The sequence below is a fragment of the Tenebrio molitor genome, chromosome 9 (genome assembly GCF_963966145.1).
Source record: "Tenebrio molitor chromosome 9, icTenMoli1.1, whole genome shotgun sequence".
In the NCBI taxonomy this organism is placed as follows: Eukaryota; Metazoa; Arthropoda; class Insecta; order Coleoptera; family Tenebrionidae; genus Tenebrio; species Tenebrio molitor.
The window spans coordinates 13,135,026-13,151,167 of record NC_091054.1 but is presented as its reverse complement, the minus strand read 5'-3'; the positions used below and the strand labels follow the sequence as shown (position 1 = coordinate 13,151,167).

General features: G+C 35.8%; 1 protein-coding gene across 2 annotated transcripts in view; it reads right to left on the bottom strand.

Moving 5' to 3' along the window:
* The window catches only part of gus (gustavus), a 96,400-nt gene that overhangs the window by 48,962 nt on the left and 31,296 nt on the right, over positions 1-16,142 (bottom strand). The window lies entirely within an intron of this gene.

Here is a 16,142-nt window from a genome sequence, read left to right as displayed (position 1 = left end):
TTAGTTTTCCTGCTTTATTTGTAACTATGGATACATTTCAAATGATGCATATGCATTGTTGGGTATCCGCATTGTTTGTGCAATGACGGACGTTTTTAGGTTATAGTATTTTTGAGGTTATAGTATTTCTGCTAGGATGTTCCCTATTGGGAAAACGAACTGCGTACTCCTGAGGAGCAACTGTGGCACTCTCATCACACTGTCCATATAAGACAAGCATATCAAAATATTCTGAAGCGGTAAACATTACGCGTTTTTAATGACTTGTCAGAATTGTCAGAAATAATTTATTATGACATAATATTCAATTATAATGTCTTTGCAACAATCAAATTTGTTTCGATAGTTACCAATATAATTTTTTAAGGTAATTTTATATCTACACGCGATTGGTCAATTAAAAACGTTCTTATTTTAAAATCCAATGAGAATGGATTTTTTAAAATATTTTTCCTATTATTGCCAGAAGATAATGATTTCACCGTGTTATTTAGGTCCGCCAGTTCTGGGAGACCCTGTATTTTGATGACCATGAACAATTTTTTACTACTTTTGTTCCATCTGAAACAACCTTAATTTATGTCTCCATTTCAATTCTGGGAAGAATTTAAAAAAATAACTTAACAAAATATTAATAATGGTAGCTTGGTCATAGAGAAAGAACATCACAGCAACAAAAATACGCAAAGAACGAAAACTCGTCGCACCACTTGATTTTATAGTTTTAAGTTTAAGTTTTCAGAACTACCTAATTATTGAAGATTTTCATTATACAGGGTGATTCATATGGTATCATATAAACTTTAACCCGTGGTAAATTCCAACCCCTAGACACTCTTACAAAAATGTCTAGGTTCTAACGTTAAAATTGTTGAAGATAAAGCATGTTGAAGAGCGTACTATCACCTTTTAAGAACTGCAATGAAAATATTTTACGTTTGGACAAACTGTCGGGCATTGATTGTTGTCTAAACTAAACTAAAGCGACCTTTATAGTACCAATATTTTCTCTATAGCAACAATTGTTTGATTCTATTATGATTTATGACATTTGTTATACATTGGAAGTAAAGCGGAATAAATTAGCGTGTAATGGCATTTACTAATATGTAGTGAAAAAATCGATATGGTAATTTTTGCCAATTTTTGATGTATGATTCAAAATTTTATTGTCAAGAGCCTTTTGAGACCGGAATCTGCCACTGGTTAAAATATTTATGAAACTGCATGAAATCACCCTGTATATCGCTCATGTTTCATTTCATTGTATGCTTGTTTTTTGTTTTACATAAAAGCATTAGTGCGGTTATATTTCATAACCGTACTGATCTTTACTTGTTTTTCATAAAAACCAGGTTTTTGTAAATGCAAAATATGACATATCAACAACGCTGTGAATACGTAAAAAAAAAACGATCGTGCGAAAAGTTCATTTTAAACAAAACTAAAACTTTCATAACGACTAACACACCTGTGACAATATTTTTTGCGCTATAAAAACAGCGGAAATAGCTTTATTACCATTCTGTATCTCACTGGAAATTTTTAAACTGATGATGATTGTTGAAACAAAAAAAAAATCTTTCATGCATAAAAGAATAGATTCAGTACATTTTGTTCTGGCGACAATATTTATATACACGTACATAAAAGATAAATTGATTATTTAAATAAATTAATCATATGACCAATATGTAAATCAAATTAAAGAAATGACTGATTGCAATTATTGTACAATTCATTGGTTTATCCATCAATCAAATAAATGACTGACATTTCATGTACCTAGGTGATCAATAAAATTTCAAATTCTGATTTCGCGAACCTTATTTATTCCCCTTTAAAACACTTGTTATTGGACGAAATGCAATCATTGCTCAATTAATAGATTGACTAACGTTTTGATTGATCGGTTATTTATTTTTACCACATAATTAACTATCAATTATGTCGACAATCGTTACTCGGTCAATATTAATAAGATTCTGTTCGAAATTATTCTACACATTTTACTCTTATCTTTTTCTCCCTAAAAAGTAAATTAATTCACTATCTCTAGGGCAGATAATTCCAGACAAAATTACTTGAAAATACATTATGTATTCATTGGAGCAATTAAAAGATTTAATTGTTTGACTGATCGATCTGACACTGATTTCATGATTAATTTGCTAAATAATACATGAATCTATTCAATTTAACTTCTATCGAAAATGTACCCAAATCTTGTCGGAAAACATCAAAATTTACTCTGGCAAAAGGTGCAAATAGAAAGGTACAGACCCAACATCCCATAACTGTACTTTGACGAACAAGAATCTTTAAACGACACCTTAGAAAGCTTGACGAGAAAGTTTCTTTGAAATGATAGATAATAAAAAAATTCTTCAAAAGCACTGATCCTTCTTCTCTTGAAGCGTCGTCTCTGTTACAGCAGAATCTAAGGCGCATTTTTAAAACCAAATTTAGTTTGGTCTGACATAATAACTTTCCCAATACTAATGCATACCTAATTCTGAATTGCAAGGTCCCCGTTTGGCCAAGTTACAAATTTTTATGCTTATTAACTGTGTGATTTGAACGTTTCCGCTTTGCGATGACAAAAAAAAAAGTTAAATGTAAATAAAAATTATACTAATTATGCTTTTAGGTAGGCGTTCGACTTTTTCTGTTTACATTTGCCAAAACTCGTAACGAACACCAATAATATTTGGCGAAAAACGTTTCGTCCTTGATGAAGTTTTGTATAATTATTATATCATATTATACAGCAGTCAAGGATAATTATTGGAGTGAAACCATTTTCAAGCGGCGAGTGTTGGTGAACATTTCTCAGGCAACATAAGAAAAATTGAAGCTATTTTCGATGGTAATCTTCTCCTTCCTGAACACTGACTGTAACTCTTCAATTACAAAATTAAGCAACAGTGTTATTTTGTGTTTTATAATTTCAATTTTGGCCGAAATTTTCTTAGTAATTAATATGCAAGGAACTAATTTCAGTCTTCGGCGACTTTGTAAATTGCGTTGAAGAGTGATGTGCAGCGATGGTGTGGGAACTACTGATCAATAAATTATTTTGAAGCTAATGACAGCAATCCCGTGTTATCGATGCGTGTAATGAACAAGAAAAGGCCGTGAGTACAGAAATGCAGACAGACATTGACCACAATGTTGCACGTAAATCAGCAACACAAATGGCACTAATATGAAAATTACATCGATTTTTAAAACAACTTTTGTGCGGTGCTATAACCGGGCAGCATTTTTTTTTTTGTACAAAATTGACATTCTAAATTTCAAAAATACGGTAATTAGAAAAAATGTGAATGTTTTCAAGAACTTGACTAATTAATCAAACTAGTAATATAGTTTCAAGGTCAGACAGAATGTTTCCGGGTCATTGATAAAATATCCAGGAGCAATGGCCGGGATATGGAAAATCGTTTCAAAGTCTAAAGCAATCTGGAGTTTCACAAATGAAACAAAAACAAATGTTCACACCAAAAAAAAACTAAAAAATGAAAAATCGTTACACAAAGAAGACTTGACAATCTTTTGTTAAAAAAAAACAGCAATAACTACAACGATATATGTAATGTATATGTATGTATATGTAATGTAACTCAAATAAAGAAGAGCTGTATTGTCGTAACACTCGTTTTAACATTAGAACAAATGCGTAAATCTTGAGAAAAATTACACAAAAGTAGTTTTGACACAATTTCTATCTCCTTCTCAATCAGACATTTTTCAAACAATCTTCGCTTAAAAAATAGACTAGATTTTAAAAATCTTAAGAAATTCTCCGTGTGATTCTTTGTTTCTGACCAAGATTGCTGTGGAAAGGGAAAGGACAGTACATTAAACATTTCTGTTCTCTAATTTATTCTTACTTCTAAAAAGTTAAAACAATGCAATAGCGCAACTAAATAAATTCAATTTGTTTTAAAAAATTAATCTTCTGTAAGGAAAATGTAAAAATGACACGTATTCGATAGTCCCTGTGAAAATACTAAGTTGGAGTTATCTACAAATACTTTGGAAAATAAAAACTACTTTCTCACTTCCTTTATTTCCAAAAGGCTGAAGTTGCAATTTTGTTTTATTAATCAATGTTTTTTTTAAATGCAAAGTTGATCATCTCACGTTATGAAACACCGGCTTACATTTTTTTTTGTCACACATATCGGGTGTTCATTTAAATTTCCCGTCAAATTTGGCGTTGGAGAGTCGATTGTGAACGCACCACTCCTCAGCCTGCACAGTAAAAACACAAACAACGCAAAAACTGATGTTAGATTTAAACAGCTGATCCATAATCCGTGGTGTGTTCACAATCGACTCTTCAACGCCAACTTTAACGGAAAATTTAAATGAACACCCGATACAACTATGTATGTATGTATGTATTTAAAGAATCCATGTGCATTTGCCTCAAAAAAACTAAAATATTAAATTAACTCGTTCAAAGATTGGTATAATGAATTCAGAAATAGACTGACATAAGAAATTTACTTTTACGAAGTACTCAATTTTTATTCCACGAAAAGGTAAATATCCCAGATTAACTTTCAAGTTCCCGCAATTTTTGCAAAGTTTCAAGTTTAAAATCGACGTTTTAATTCTTACAGAAACTTTCAAACGTCAAGGTTTCATTTTCAAGGTTAACGTGCAAATGACCCATTTCTAAGTATTCAAATGTCAATTTTTCACGTTTTTAGCATACAATTTCCATTCAAAATATAATTTGAAGTTTTTGTTAGCTCGGTTGTACTTCTTTAAACAAAAAGAAATACACACGAGTATTTTTACCAACGATTTGAATCAACTAACAGATGACGGCATTTCTGGAAATACGTGAAAATGTTCTTATTTTGTTTGTTTCTCCGCGACGTATCGCATTCTCTCGACGAAAATAATATTCTACGTTGCAACCTCCTGCGGCGTCCCTAAGGTCCGACGCCCATGCCCCGTTTCAGTAACACCGTTGCCCCCGAACAAAAATGTTTTCTTTGTGCGGTCGGAAGACCATCTGTTGGGTCTCCGGTCTAATCCATACCAACCTTTCACGTCAGCGTAGTCCATCCGACTCGCCTAATGGCCAATAACGCAGATCGACCACCTGAGCCCAGGTATACAAGTTAAAAATATCGAAAAACTCTACCTGCGAACCCCGAAAAAATCTCCTTTTCCCCTGTCGGAAATGTCTGCGATTGTTGCGGCGCAGCAGAAGGTGCTTGCCTGCTTTTGAGGAAGTCATGGCCGAACGTATGTGTATGGGAACGTGGAACGACTTAATTCTTGACATTGCGATTCGGAACAGGTCGCGATTTTGTCGAATATTCGAAACGGGAATGGCGGCTTTTGTGCCATTTCTGGACGTTGTGCAGCTCGCGTAGCCGGATAATGTCGTCGGGATGTTGCTTGTTTGTTCTGGGAACATCTGCGAAGATCGCTGTTTGGTTATCTGCTGCGAAATCCGCTCTTCGATTGATCAATTTGTCCGTTTTCGACTGACCTCGAACGGTTCAACGACTGCTTTCGAAAAAAAAAATTCTTCCTTGAGAGAGCTTTGCGCACAAATCGGCCGCAATCGATGACTTGCAACTGGATTTTTCGAAAGGATTCCGATCATGTGAACGACATCAAAATTCGCGAACTAGTCCTGCGACCGTTACACCGAAATGTTATTTCGTCGAATGTGCGAATTACGCTTGCTTTCGCTTTGGGAATTATAATGGAACCGTCTCACAATCACCACGATCTCGTCCAGATCGAGTGTATACGGAAATTTGTTTGTTACAAAATTATTTTTCAATGTCATCAGTGACGAAATCGCCGCACAATACCGGCTCCGTGCTTGGCGATTTCTAAACTTTCAAAGGTTAGCCCGTGGTTTTTCAGGAGGTTTTTCAGCTGCCGCCGTTAACCCAATATGGTTTCGGTGACTGTTTTGTAACCGGGCGAAGTGGGCCAAATTTAACATTAGGCTGGCTTTACGCGAGTACTTTTACTAATAGGAAAGTCAAACTGATGCTATCGACTGTTTTATTAAAACAGACAGTTGGAAGTTCACGGTTGGCAAAGCCCCACGATAAAAACGTCCAAATAATCCTATGCAAATAAATGTTGCTCGTAAAATTATATTTTACAGCGGCAATAGCCGCCAGCAAAATGATTTTGTAATTTTCATAATTTAATATAATATGTTAAAATCTACTTATATTTTGGTTTAAGTTACTTTTACTGTGTTTCGTCTTCGCAAGCTGTACAACACAGATATTTCATTATGAGCCTTTGTCTGGTAACCAAATGTCTGTCAATAATTTTAAAAATTCGGGTTCAACTGTTTCTATTTAAACTACTAAAATCATTTCCAGTTACTCATGTCTGTTGTTCATTTGATGTTTTTGAAGTGAAAACTTCTTTAGGCGCACCTCATACATTATTATTCACGGCCAGTGTATTAATTTTCGACCGTCACGCATCACTCCGTCACGTCACACGCTCCGAGGTGAAAGGCTCATTCAAGTAAGTTTAACCGAGCGAGCGAGAAACAGTCAGCTGTGCGTCACTTCCAAATTTTCATTGTACATATTTTCATTGTGTTGCTTAGAAGTAATAGAAGTTTTCACTTCTGTCGTGCGTTCTTAAACTTCCTTTCTTCCTAGCATGTTCTTTTCTCACGTGTGTAAGCATTTTATGAATAATAATAATAATATTTATTTGTGTTAGAGATATAGCACACTTTATTATGTAATAAAAGACTAAAAGAGACAAGTAAATCACACAGTAAAGAAGATAAGGTATTTCCTCATTACAGTAGAGCAAGAGCAACACATTTTGTAACTTCTACTTTGTGTAACACCATTACGTTAGCCAAACTTTTGGAAGTAAAGTAAAGCTGGGTTTAGAATGAACGCTGCAGTAAATATAAGAAGTGAAGGGTAGCCCGGCAGCGTGTGTTTTGGAACTTTTGCGATTTATAAACAATCTCATCGCCACGCTTCTCTGTTTTCTGTTAAACAATCTATCTTTGTGTCGGTCTCACCGGAAATGTTAAAAGCCCCCCAGGACCCTCCGCCCATGCTCGCAAACATGACGAATCGGTCGCAGTCGGCCACGCACCTTCCAAAAAATTTATTTAAACAAAATACCAACCATCTGTTCGGCACGGTTCCCCTCTCTGCTGGATCAATTCGGTCAGCTGAAACAAGATTAATAAAAAAAAAAAGGCAGGCTCCGCTTCAGGTGACGGCGTCGACGTTCACTTCCCGGAATTTCCTAAAGGAGAAACGCATTCTATCCGTCGACGACGCTGAAAGGCGAACCGGGCAAACAGAAACCCAATAAACAATAAATAATGGGGTCCGGAGGAGCAGCAGCAGAGCAACAGCAGCGCGACCAGCGTTGATAAAAGCACCAGCGGTGGATCGAGCTTATGGGATCTCGCCTCTCTGACAAAGGATCGAATTTTTCCCCATTAGCAGACCAAACTCAGACAGACCCAAGGCACAGGTAAACCAACCTTGGAAGCGGTCAACGTTCACCAGTACCTGGCGTAGTCGACCAAACGAGTAGTCGTCGCGGGAATGGGGGCCCCCGACGACCATTACACGACGGTGCCGTTGAACCTGCACTTTTAGAAGGGACTTTATTTGAGGATCGATGTTTTCAGGACGTGCAGTAGCGACGCCACAAGAAAGATAAGTTGAAGGACGGCCAATATTGTTTTATTCGGTGTAATAACAATTGTCTATGGCCATGTGCCGTATAATGAGGCGTTTTCGAGTCGGAGGCTCGACGAGATAAGCACCAGATCTTGGACGGCCGACGAGGGACATCGAGAGGGACTCTCGACGGCACTAAACGCTCGGTTTTGCTCTAAAACACTCCCAACTTACGAAAAAGAAAAATCTGTCTAGTTTGCACATCAGGATAACGACGAAGGAGATGTTAAACATGAATCTCTTTTATTTCCTTTTTTTGTACCTTTGCTGCCATTTGTTTGCGACGAAATCCCTTCTACTCACTCACAATGCCAACTCTTTTTTATTGTCTTTTTACCACCATTTGTTTGCTAATTTCTATATTATCATGATCCCCAATTCTGCTCTTCTTCAATCTGCCTCGTCAGACAAATGTACCACATTCATAACACCATACCTCATTTCATATTGTCATTCTCTTTATTTTTTATTTTTTACATTCTTGCAAGAGAACCTCATGTTTCCGACAGTACCCACAATTTGTAAGAGGTGACTCAACCAAGCTATATTTAAAGCATTAGTTGACTCAATATGTACATTACGGCGTGTCTCCTTTTGTTTATTCGCAACAAGTCGTACAATGCTTGAAGATTGATTATTACTGAATATTTTAGTCCGAATGAGTTTCCTTATTGTGTCAATGCAAATAACTGATCGCACAGTTACTCTAAACTGGCGTCTACTTTCCGGAAATTGCAGAAATATTTGGCTTCTAATTCTGGAAGCTCAACACACTCATTTCCGTTTCATTCTTTAACTTTTAGTTCTTTAACGAGTCAATCGTTAGTTAGTTCATCTAAACTTTTTATGTCCAGTTAATTCGACGCATTTATTGAATTATTAAACATGGTTTCACGAAAACTTTTGTTTGAAAGTTTTGATATCTCAACTTTTTGGTACATACTTAAACTAAACTAAATTGATACTTAATCGAAAAAAAAATCTCCCACCACAAAATATACTGAAATGTTTACATTAGCATTTTTCATCTTTCTATGTTGGTAAACATTTGCTTTGTTCATTAACAATGAACTAAATTTTGTTTGTTTTGTTTATTCCTGGTAATCAGATAATTTGTTTCCTTTTAGGAGCCTTCCAACTGTTTAAAATGTATTTTGAAGGTCGCTGTTATAAAACTTAACATCTCTTTATCAGTACGTTACTTCGACAATCCATCATTTTTCATTATTATTATAAAAAAGTGAGCATTGCAGCGAGACCGGATTTATTTTTCATTACGGATCTTTCTATCAAATATTATAACTCCTTTGAAAGCACCATTTTTCTTTTCATTTATTTTTGCTATACATCAACGTCATTACGGATTAATCAACCAATTGAGCCTTGAAGTTAGTTTTCCCAGCGGTCACCCATCCAAACATTCACCGCGCTCGAGATTGCTTAACTTCACTCATGACACTGTTTTCATATTATAGACCAATTCAAAAAATCTAATCATATTAGATTTCCTTATAATTTTTGAAAACATCCTTGTATGGTCACCAGTATCATCTTATCCATTCGAAGCAACTGTGCAAGTTAGATTTTCAAATTCTCTTCCTTCACACCTGAAAACATCCTGAAACCGCCAAGTTTTTGCCTCAGCACTCCTTACACGCTTTTCTAATCTGATTTCACGCTTTTGGCCATTTCTCTCGGGATTCATTCTTTTACTTTACGGTTTCGACATCTTTTCGACTTTCTGTAAGTAATTACAGGGCCGCCGACCATTTTCTTATTGCCTTTCCAAAACGAAATTCTTTGGGTCTTTTTTCGTTTATTGGGGGACATTTTCGAGAAATTGTCCGGTCGTAAACCGAATGGACTTGACGGTGTAGATCTCGTAAATGAATGCCCTCGAACACTAATGTCAAAATCACGCGTTCGGCTCAGATTGAGCGACTAATTAATTCGTAGAGGTCTTACAAAATTTTCAGTTGCAAAACTGATCTGAAATCTGAAAGTTGCGAGCCAAGAAAATGGTCGGTATCTTCACGTTTCGCTCTAGAAAATGTGCAAAATATCGACCGGGACCGAAATGACTACTTCTGCCGTATTTTGCATAAAAATCTGGAATTATAATGGGACACACCACACGGTTCGTCCAACTCCTGACGTCTGCTTGAACAATGCTTAATGGGCACATGCACCCATTCAAATTACCCAATAATGATCCGTTCCGTATTTCTATGTAATTTTTAATCATACATTCGAGTCGATTAATTTTGAAACGGAGAGTAAATATCATCAGCCTTTCACTTCAAGAAAGGTCAAATAATAGAGCGAAATGGTAACGACCATTTCAGGGTTAAACCCATAGACCGTTTTATACGTGAAAACATTTCAATGGCGGAGAATTATCTCTTGATATCGCTTTAAACGCCGCCATTACACTCCGGTTAATTATTATTTCACAGATCGCGGATTTTCCAGACGCGATGAAAAATTCAATCTCCGACAGTGTGGCGGGGCCACAAAAAACGGTCGAATTCTAATGACGAGGGATGATCATCGGTGCTAAAATAAAACCCATTAAAAATTAAACACATCCCTCGTTTTAGGGGTTGCTTGCATGCACGAGGGTCGCTACCCGACGAATCGATAGCGCAGAGTCCTTGCGGCAGGACGAGTTGGCGTCGAGTCATCGTTTTCCGTTTGCCCCGATGCCGTTACGCCCCTCCCGAGTGAGTTTTTCTTTTTCATTTGAATACACGTTCCGGACCGCCGGTGTGCGAAGAACTCTTGTCCTGAACGGACACTTTTCCGGGCGGCGACGACCGCTACTCTTTTCCGGGAAGCGATCGACGTACGCTTAATGAAGACATTAATATTAAAAGCCGGTGCCACCCTTTATTCATGCGGTTAAGTGAATGAAATAAAGGTGACGTCGACCGTTATCCTGCCAGGAGGTGAGACGCGCCATCTGCCGGGGGACCGGTTCACACGACGGAAAAATCGATCCGACGTTCGCTTAAAAAACTCTCCCAAGGAAACCCATCAACATTACAAAAAAAAAACACCAAAACTACTCTGCCCGCAGTCATCTATCACGTCTGATAACAGTTAGACTGATTAAACTACTATCGATTGTCCACCAACGATTTTCAGTGCTGTAAGCCCCTGATTGTTATACAACCAACATTACGATTCTCATTGAAACGTTTCGTACTCCGTTTTAGACATCTTCTCTGGCCGACATCACCATCTATCGTACGTCGTCCGCATCTATCTAGATCAGCTGTACCGACTGTCACCAGTGGATTCGTTCTCGCCTAGAGGGCGCTCTCACGATTACAGGTCTCTTCGGTCGTAATTTGATCGAAACGTCGAACGTTATGGAATAATAATTATCCAATGAAGGTGTGCGTGGGCCGCCGAACGTATTATCGGATAAATTATTATTTCCTGGGAAAAAATCTCACCGCTCAAGATTACTTCGGTAATTGATCAATTGACGTAATGATGATTCTGATCCGCCCGAAGGAGTGAAGGTCAATGTAATATACCCTAATCGTCGAGTAAGAAAAAGCGACCAAAGGAAATCACCTGCGGCTATATCCGATCACCAAGTATACATATTATAGGTACGACAGTTACGGATGACCTTTCTGTTATTATTCATGTGGTCCTATTGATTTACAAAATAAAAATATCCGTTGCACGAGCCGCGAAAAACGCGTGCATTTATTTTTTCGACAACTTTCTTTTAGTGTCGCTTCCAACCTTGTCGAACGTAATTTAGGTTTTTTTTGTTCGTCAAGGTTTCCAGTACGAATTGTTGGGTCAGTGTGTCAATTGATTTACACAAGGTCTCGACGAATTATTTAATAAAAAATAATGGTGTGCAACGCAAACCGTCAGGCGGCGATCATTGTTTGCAGAAATCGAAATTCGATTTCGCTTTTACGATCAGTAATAATAATAATAAGGCGATCATGTGTTTGGACGTCAGTCGTCGCAATGTGATCAACAACGTTTGCATGCGATACAGGTCGCTGCATTACCGATTTTTCCGAATGCTCCAAAGTCATTTCCGCGAGCTTGTTTATTAACATTGAACTTTGCGAAACGGATCGGTATTATAAAAATGGGAGGAAAAAAAAATTAAACGACCCTGATCTCGACACAAACTCGCCGCGTAACTTTCACAACTCCGACTGGCGGCTTGATTTTCATTCATCCAAGAGCGAAACCCTAGATGACGGTCGCTTTTGAGGCACTCCCGTTATCATTTACATATTTTCTATTACTTTTAAATACAATTGATATTTTCTCCCGAGATAACGAATGCTCACCGTATTTACATTGAATAATGTGATGTAGATTGTAATGGGTGGCAACCTTATAAGTTCAACAGTCTTTTGATAAATGAGAGATTACGACATTTTTATGTCGTCTCTGGGCGGAATTATTGCGCTTTTAGGTTGGTAAGTGGCACTCCTGGTACGGGGTGGAAACCTTCTACACTTCGACCAAACTCTGCAGAGAGGTGACCTCAAAAAAAGCCATTTCGACGACATGTTCAGATTAAACGAAAATGTGCTCGGACTACAACAACAAACGCTAACTATTTTACAATCCCATAAAAATTGAACAGTTAAAAAACTTGTCGAGTTATCGAAAATTAATTACTTAACAGCGACCTTCACCAAAATCTGATGTCACTTTCTCTCCCACATTTTTCGTTAAATATGTTGCCACCTTATTTAAATTTATTGTGTTCACGAAACGGCTAAATTTCTGCGTGACCTTCTGTTATTATAATGCATAATATGGACGAATTTCAAACTGATTAAATTTTGTTTGCAAAAGTGTACTGCTAATGAGGTTATCGTATTCTGTCACGATCTGACACACGATTAATAGCTAATTTTCTGTGTACAATATATAATATGTATGCAAAAATATTGATTAAAAACGTCCAGGTTATCTGCATTAGATACCGATCCGCTTTCGGTTCATTTCCTAGACAAAAGCGAGATAAGCGATCTTGTTTATTCATTTGCTATTCTTTAACTTTCAGTATTATCTAATAGAATTAAAACTAGTTGCGAATTGCACATTTGGCATTTCAACAGATGTAAAAAAAACATATACATAAATCTATTACTATTGAGCAGTCAAAGAAAATTATTTTCGACATAACGCAATCGTGGACAGTAATCCGTAACGCATAATTCTACGTGTTACGAGTTTAATTTTAAAAATTTCTTTCAAATCAATTTTTGATTTACTTTTCAAAATGACTTCTTCAAAAAACTCAATTTACTTCAGGTAAGTTATGAAAAAGGTGCAATTTTACTTTTACTTTTTTTCCTAAAACTACGATAATTCTATTTGTACACATAAATAATGCCGGGCATTTAATTTAATGGTAGTTCAACCATATTTTTAATATAATTTTATCACAAACCGTGTAAACATTCCCTAAAGTTTCCATTAAATTTTAAAAGACGTATAATTATATAATTTACAATTTACTTTATCTATCCATTTAAATTTTGTTCATCTTAACCATGTAAGTTTGAGAATTTTCAATTGAGTGTAATCATAAGAAATAAATGAAAGGATACGTATGTAACTTAAAAATAAAAAGAAAAACATTCAAAATTGTTTTATGGTAACATTTATTTATACATATTCAATATTAGCTGTGGATCTGGTTTCGCGCGGGTGTATTTCGGTAAAGAGTAAAGATAAAAATGATAAATATTCAGAGCAAGATAGAAATTTACGGCGGACTCAAGGCAAACATTATTATTAATAATTAATTACAAACATTCATGTAAGGGCTTCCTTGTAAACCACGTTTTGGATTTTTTTCGTGAACCAAGTTTTAAAATACATATACGATCACTGTCATTCATTTTACTACAGATCATATACACAGAACTGACCATGAATTGAATAGAATGCAATCGATTGTACTAAAATCGGAGCTAAAGAAACACTTTAATTATTTGAGAAACCTCCATCAAAATATGTTCAGTAGTTGTTTACTTATAAGCGCCTAAGAGATAAATACAAAGTAAGCAAAAAGAAAACAAATCAGAGCAGGCGTTGCAAATTATCGGTCATGTCGTAGAGGAATCCTATGCAAATAACCGTTCAATGCATGGGCGTAGACAATTTATGGTCTCAAACGCTACTTTATGATAAATCATATCTCATGAATTTTAGACGTTGGAATTATAACTATGCATTTTATTATTAATACGAGTATCCGATAATGGAGAAAATGTATAAAATAAACAAGAGCAACATTTTACATTGGTAAGAGTGGGTAATTTATCAGCTTTATTGCCAAAATGGGATTTACCGTTGAAAATAAAGCATTAATCATTATTAATAATCGATTAATCAATAATAATAGTTTTTTCGAGAGGTATAGCAAGGCAGACGTTTCGATAAAACAAAAGACAAAAGATGAGGTAGCATTCTTGATTTGTTTTCTTGTTGATCACTCTGTACATAGATATACAATTTCCATTTTATAATAGGTATATTAAAATTAAGATAAGAAGATTTATCACCTTTAAATACTACGAATATTTTCACTACAAAGAAAAAGTTGTAATCCGTTCAAAAGAGGAATAAACTTAAATTCAATTCGTAATAAATATTCGTACCGAACTGTTGAGCAAACTTCTTGAAAAATTTGTTGTTTGTAATACGAACAAATATTGTGAAATACTTGAATTAAACTATTATTATGTCTATTAATAATGTTCAAGGAAAAAATCAAGAAGAATAACAACAGAAAAAGAAGATAAAAAAATTGCATCAGTATCAAAGAAAAATGCGCAGATGACTGCATAGGACACCAGAGAAAATACGTATGGAAATGAGAGTCCATTTCTGTATGCAAACAGTTCATGGTTATCCTTGAGAGCTTTAGCTTCCTGGTAAAACCGATAGGTGGAAACCACGTCTTTCCAAGAAAAATCAATTCAATTTACTGGAATCATCTTCACCAGACAATCCAAAAGATAAAATGCTAAAAATAAAATTTTTAAAACTATATCGTTTATGACAGAAAATTTTATAAGCGAAGACCTCAAAACCGGAAATTTGATTCTCGGTACACAGTAGTGAAATGAAGATGGTTTCATGGTGGTGTGGGTCTATCTATCATTGATAGGAGATCCACAATGTACGTAATTAGATTTTCGACATCCAGACGGGCACTTACCAATTATTTGGAACAACATGATAACGATCTAAGTAAAGCATACCAGTAAATAATTTTCTAGATAGGATCAACGATGCACGAGGGTTATTCAACATTTTCGATGACGAAGCAGATGCGATCGATTGAAATTGAAATTACGGAAAAAATGTTTTTTTCTTTTCCGTTTTAATCTGGGAGCTAAATAGACTTCGGTCTCAGCTTCGATTTAACGAATAATAATAATAATAATTTATTCTCCCCCACCAAACTAGAAAAACTGACACACGAAAATAGCGAATGGTCATTTAGTGGCGGTTACGTAAATTTTGGTTCAGTACCACTTTTTAATTCAAGAATTAGCCACTGCAGTCTTCATTCAGTACAACGTAACTGTTTTTAAAATCGAAGAAAATCAATATTCAGTCAGGAGAGAAAAGACGTCTGTAAAGAAAACTTGTCGCCGAGAAAAATACAAACGTACTTTACCTACTGGGCAAATTGATTTTTTCATATTAAGTACATACATAGTTGAGAACTGGTGCTGAACCTTGTAAACAAAAACATGCACCTGGCGCCGGATATCACAGAACCATTGTGACCCAAGAAAATGTTACCTTGATCCACAATTTGATTCTCTACGATAGACGAATCGCAGTGAAATTTATAATTATAGAGTTATGAACTATAAACTTTTTTGCAGAACGAATTAGACTTTAAAAAACTGACCAGACAGAAACGCATTCTACAAATTTTTCCATCATTAATCATGCTCCGGTTATTTGCCTTTACAGATATGTTTACGGCGGATTAAACTCAGAGTCCAAACCGTAATCCAGAGTTTACAAAGACGAACTGTGAACCATAGACACAACTACTAACTCCTCCAAAATTTCGCGAACCGCTTCAACGCGAAGAAAAAGTTAACACAAGAGTTTCTTGGAGGATTTCTTGAGTACTTTTCATTGATCATTTGTCGCTATGGTACTATTTGACTGTACTCGTATGTTGGCTACATTGTATTAAATAATTGTCAAATAAGCAATACCGTCAAGGACAAAAAGAAGAGAAACCGAAGTGAGCTGTTCCATTAGGACACTAACAAGAATTGCCCGTCGATGAGTACTTTGCATAGTACTAATTTCAAAATGTTATATCAACACCTTTAATGCCCAGATTTAGCCTCTAGTGATGGCGGTTAT